The sequence below is a fragment of the Saccopteryx bilineata genome, chromosome 2 (genome assembly GCF_036850765.1).
Source record: "Saccopteryx bilineata isolate mSacBil1 chromosome 2, mSacBil1_pri_phased_curated, whole genome shotgun sequence".
Classification (NCBI taxonomy): Eukaryota; Metazoa; Chordata; class Mammalia; order Chiroptera; family Emballonuridae; genus Saccopteryx; species Saccopteryx bilineata.
The window spans coordinates 113124055-113130221 of NC_089491.1; positions in this window are offsets into that span (position 1 = coordinate 113124055).

A 6167-nucleotide genomic window follows, 5' to 3' on the forward strand; every position below is an offset into this window, starting at 1 on the left:
CTTCCAGACTACTCTTATAAACCAGTCTTGACCCCTTCCTCCACCGGAGTCTAGAAGGGCCCTGGGGCTCTCAGCCTCACCCAGGTGGGAGGCATCACAATATGGTTGTGATAGAGAGAGACCAAGGCCCATTGATTGCCAAGAGAGAAAAAAGAAACTGAATCATCTTTCAGAAGGTGTGGAGGTGAGAGTGGAATTGACAAGGACAGGAGGGACAGTGAAAGCGACCAGCACTCATAAAGCCCATACGAATATGCCCACAACGAGGATAATGTATTAATCATGTTTTTTATTCTATGTATTTTGTGACTGTTTAACACTTTGGGGGCCTTGCTGGCCTGGGAAAGACTGTTCCTCCTGGGGGCGCTCATACCTGGAGATAGGAGGAAATAACTTGCTTTTTGTCTGCAAACCGACCAATCCACACCCAAGCTCCCAACCACCTCCTTTATCTAGCTCTCACACACCAAGCCCATATTCTTCCCGCCCTAAATCACCACAGGCTAGGTACCAAACAACTAGGGACCACTGCTATGGCCCAGAGCGCACTGAAATTAGTCAAACTCGTCAATCCATGATGTTTACCCTGTCTTGCCCCCTTATTTGCAACCTTCTCACGGAAATCACAGTGAAGTCTCTGGGCCACGCTCTCCCTCACACCCCCCTCCCGACTGACAAGGTGTTTCTTATGGGGCCCTGTGCTGCACGATGTGCCCCTCCTCTTGGGAACTCTAACTATAGTCTTCTTTCAACGATTGTAACTTCTCTGTGTCATCATTCAGTCACTTCTGTAAATGAAAATCCCATAGGTACAATGAGGACAGATAGGCACTTCTTATGTATCATCCCATTGAATTCACATCTTCCAGAAAACAGGCACAGTGAAGTGAAAACCCTTCACAAAATCCCACAGTTTTAGTGCAGAGCCAGAAAAAAAACAAAACAAAACAAAAAAAAAACTCAAACATTTCCAACTTTAAATCTCTTGTTTTTAAAACTCTAACCTGGCCCTGACTTCCTAAGCCCTATATTTACCTTCTCAATCTTCACCCTGGTGGGACTGCTCTCTGTTCTCATTCATTAAGGATCCTGCAACGGACCTAATTTTGTCTCCCCCAAACTGATATGTTGAAGTCAGTATGACTGTACTTGGAGATAAGGCTTTTAAGGAGGTGAAGGAGGTTAAGTAAAATCCTAAGGGTGCAGTCCTGAACCAATAAAGCCGGTCCCTTTACCAAGAGAGTGAGAAACAGCAGAGCTCTCAGCGCAGTGTGAGCACACAGCAAGGAGGCAGCCCTCTGAGCCAGGAGGAGGGCCTGCCCCAGAGTCTGAGCATGCGCACACCCTGACCTTGGCGTTCCAGCCTTCACAGCTGTAAGAAAGAACTTCCTTTGGTTTATTGCCATCTGGTCTGTGGTATTCTGTTAGGACAGGTCACACTAAGACAGCACCTTGGCAAATCACTTCTCTCTGAACCTTAGTTACCCATTTCACTGTAAATCACTTTTTTAAAAAATTTGTTGATTTGAGAGAAAGAATTGATTTTGTTGTTCTGCTTATTTATGCATTCATTGGTTGATTCTTGTATGTGCCCTGACTGAGGATCGAACCCACAACCTTGATGTATCAGAAGGATACTCTAAGTGAGCTACCTGGCCAGGGCCAATGGTTTTATTTATAGAGCCACACTCCTCAAATTAAGGACAAACCTTAGTTCTGCTTCTGATTTGGTTGTGGAAAGCCACAAAAAATTGTCGATCTCATTTAAGCCAGACCTCGTTTTTAAAGGTGCTCTAGAATAGTGGTGCCCAACCTTTTTTGGGCCACGGACCAGTTTAATGTCAGAAAATATTTTCACAGACTGGCCTTTAGGGTGGGACAGATAAATGTATCACGTGACCGAGACAAGGGTCAAGATTGAGTCTTAGACGGATGTAACGGAGGGAATCTGGTCATTTTTTAAAAATAAAACATAATTCAGACTTAAATATAAATAAAACGGAAATAATGTAAGTTATTTATCCTTTCTCTGCAGACTGGTACCAAATGGCCAACGGTACCAGTCCGTGGCCCGGGGGTTGAGGACCGCTGCTCTAGAGAGTTGAAGACACAAGGGAACACTAACAGGAAAGAAAGGAAACTCCACAAAGTAATGAGCCCTGGCTAGAAAAGAAGGCCCATGGCTGTTCCCGTCCCTGGAGCAACAACAAGAAGAACCCACTGAAGATGGCTGCAAGAAAAAATTGGCCACATTTTAGTCAACATCTAATGGCCACAACGGGCCGGTGTGAGAGGTTAAAATTTCAAAGCAGCCACAGAGCAAGTCTGCAAGTCTACATTTTTCCATTTACTATGTCCTAAGGTAGCAGGCAAAGAGCTGGGAGGAGAGAGGAATGCTCCTCAGAGGCCTCTGGACCTTCATGGAGAGAAGGGCAGCTGTCCTGCGAAGGCCAGAGGACAGGCAACAAGGCTGAGAGTGACCTCCAAGCACAGGAGGAGATGACTAGACTAAAGAACAAGGAAAACTCCCTGCAAACCCAATAACCTTGCAGCTTGTCTGTAAAGCGGGGGGATCCCTCACAGTTCTGAAAACTGGTGACATGCTGTGAAACCCAGGTGGGTCTCTAGCATCTTGTTAGTACTCAGATACCAGGCTCTGCTGGGAGGGAAGGCCCTGCTCTCATTCTCAGAACATTTGGAGCCAGTGGTGAACTGAACCAAACGAAGACCACAACACAGCCAGATGCAGCTCGACTACATATTGAGCCGACTTCCAAGAGGCTGACAGAGTGGACGAGAGGCATCTGGAAATGGGCCTCCGTGGTAATCACCACCCAGAAAGAAGTCTGCGCTATTCTTGGCAATTACAGTTTTATCTCTGGTTATTCAGTAAGCTTAAGTTGTGTGTATGTATATCCTGTATGTATGCGTGCGCGTGTGTGTGTGCATGTGTGTGTGTGTGTGTGTGTACCCATTTGCAAAAAAAAAAATCATTTTTACACATTGTGCCATATCACCATATATAAAAATTAACTTAAATGGATCATAGAACTACACGTGAAAACTATAACTATAAAAATGTCTGGAAAAAAAAGCATAAGAAAAATCTTTGGACCTTAGCTACAATATCCAAAACACAATCAATAAAAGAGCAAATTGATAAATTGGACTCTATAAAAATTAAAAACTGCTGTTCTTTAAGAGAAGATGATAGGAGGTTGAAAGACAAGTGACAGATCACAGACTGGGAGACAATATTCGCAAGAACTTGTATCTGTAATATATAAAGAACTCTCAAAATTCACCGGTGAGAAAACAAACAACCCATTTTTTAAAATGGGCAAAAGATTTGAGCAAACACTTGACCAAAGAACAGATATAGATGGCAAATGAGCACAAGAAGAAAGGTTCAGCATTGTTAATCATTAGGGAAATGCAAATTAAAAGCCATATGAGGTATTACTATGTACCTATGAGAATGGCTAAAATTCAACAGACCAACTATACCGTCCACATGTGTACCAAGGATGTGATAAGACTAGCAATGTCATATACTGGTGATGGAAATCTAAAATGCTAAAAACAATTTGGAAAACAATTTGACAGTTTCTTAAAAAGTTAAACAGGCATTTATCATGTAATCCAGATTAAAAAGAAAATATATGTCTATGCAAACACTTAGACACAAATGCTCATATTATCTTTATTTGTTATAGCTCGAAACTGGAAACAACACAAATGTCCACCAGCTGGTGAGTAGAATAACAAAGTGTGCATGGCTATGCAATGCAATCATGCTAAACAGTAACAAAGGTGGACTGTTGACACATACGAAGATATAGAAGAATCCCAAAATAATTATGCTGAGTTAAAGAAGAACCTAGATAATGAAGATTAGATACTATGTGATTCCATTTATGTCAAACTCCAGAACATGCAAATTTATAGTGATGGAAACCAAATCAGTGGTTGTTTAGAAATAGGAGGGTGAGAATGAAGGAAGGGAAAAATTATAAAGGGACGCAGAAAACTTTTGGAGATGATGAATATGGTCACTGCCTTGGTGGTGACTCTGTCATAGGTGTATACATATGTCAAAACTTACCAATCTTTAAATATACAAGTTTATTTTATACTTTTTTTTTTCAGAGACAGAGAGAGAGTCAGAGAGAGGGATAGATAGGGACAGACAGACAGGAATGGAGAGAGATGAGAAGCATCAATCATTAGTTTTTCATTGCGACACCTTAGTTGTTCATTGATTGCTTTCTCACATGTGCCTTGACCATGGGCCTTCAGCAGACCGAGTAACCCCTTGCTCGAGCTAGCAACCTTGGGTCCAAGCTAGTGAGCTTTGTTCAAACCAGATGAGCCTGCGCTCAAGCTGACGACCTCAGGGTCTCGAACCTGGGTTCTCCGTATCCCAGTCCAACGCTTTATTCACTGCACCACCGCCTGGTCAGGCTATTTTATGTATATTATATCTCAAGAAAGTTGTTTTAAAAAACAAACAAACAATGAGCTATCATGTCCTATTGACCAGATAGGCTACAGTTAAAAGTTCTGGTAATACCAGGAGTGTGAAGAAATAGGAACATTCATCATTGCTGGTGGAAGTCTAAATATGCACAACTATTTTGGAAAACTAACAAACTAAACAAACATTTATTCTGTAACCCAACAACTCCATTTCTTGGATAATACCCAAGAGAAGTAAGTGCATATGTCTACCAAAAACATTTGCAAGAATGTTCATAGCAGCCCCGACCAGGTAGCTCAGTTGGATAGAGCATCATCTCAATATGCTAAACTTGTTTATAGCAACTTTATTCATATTTATAAAAAATAAATTCATCAATAATAGAATAGATAAATAGATTGTGGTATATTTATAAAAGTACTACAACACAGAAAAAAATGAACTACTATTAGAAAGTGGCTACACATAAATGAATCTCAGAGACATAATGTGGTACGACATGAGCCACACATGAAGAAAATGTACTCTTTGATTCCATTTTTATGAAACTCAGAACAGGAAAAACTAATGGTAATACAGATCAAAATAGTGGCTACCTTTTGGACAAATGCTGAGTGGAAGGAAGCATAGTGAACCTTCTGGGGTGCTGGATAGTATCTGTGTGTTGATCTCTATACTGACTACACAGAAATGTGTAAAAATTTCTTCAGCTAGAAACAAATGTGTAAACTTTCCTAAATGTAAGTTATATACCCATAAAAAGTAAAAGAGGAGCGGCAGCAACAACAAATACATGGACATTCAAATTTTGTGATTTGAAGAGGGAAGGATTGGTAAGGAGAGAGAAAGATATATAGAACATAATTTCAGGAAAATAGGCAGTGGGGAAAAAATTAGGCAGTAAAAACTTCTTTCACCAAGAATTTCTAATCCCACTTATGTACTTGCTCTGGCTGGCTTCCAGGGATTCTTAATTCATCTGGCTTCTGCCTTCCCTAATCCTGGTTGTCTTTATTTATTTTAAGAGATATAATAGAATTTTTTTAAATTGGAATTTCTATTTATTGTTGTAGATGTTAGAGAAACCAAACTATGATCTGAGTGCCTCACTCTCCTAAATCAGGAGCTCTTAGGGCCCTTTTTGCTGAGCTGAAGGATCTCAGGATTCATCTGCCTACAAAGCATATTCACTTCGGAGCTCAAACACACATATTACAAATTGGGCTCATCATTGATCTCCTACCTATCCTATCCTCCACCAAGTTATTTACCATCCTGCATTATTGGCCCACTAAAAACACCCAAATCAGGAAGATGGCAGTGGAGTAGGCGGATGCACAGATGCCCAGCACTCACCACTAAACTGGAATACAAATCAATTTATAAAAATCAGCGTGAAAAACCAACTCTGGACTACAAGAACAGCTCTCAAAAACCAAGGAGCAGCCCTGGCTGGTTGGCTCAATGGTAGAGTGTCAGCCTGGTGTGTGGAAGTCTTGGGTTCGATTCCTGGCCAGGGCACACAAGAGAAGCGCCAATCTGCTTCTCCACCCCTCCCCCTCTACTTCCTCTCTGTCTCTCTCTTCCCCTTCTGCAGCCAAGGCTCCATTGGAGCAAAGATGGCCCGGGCACTGGGGATGGCTCCATGGCCTCTGCCTCAGGCGCTAGAGTGCCTCTGGTCACAACA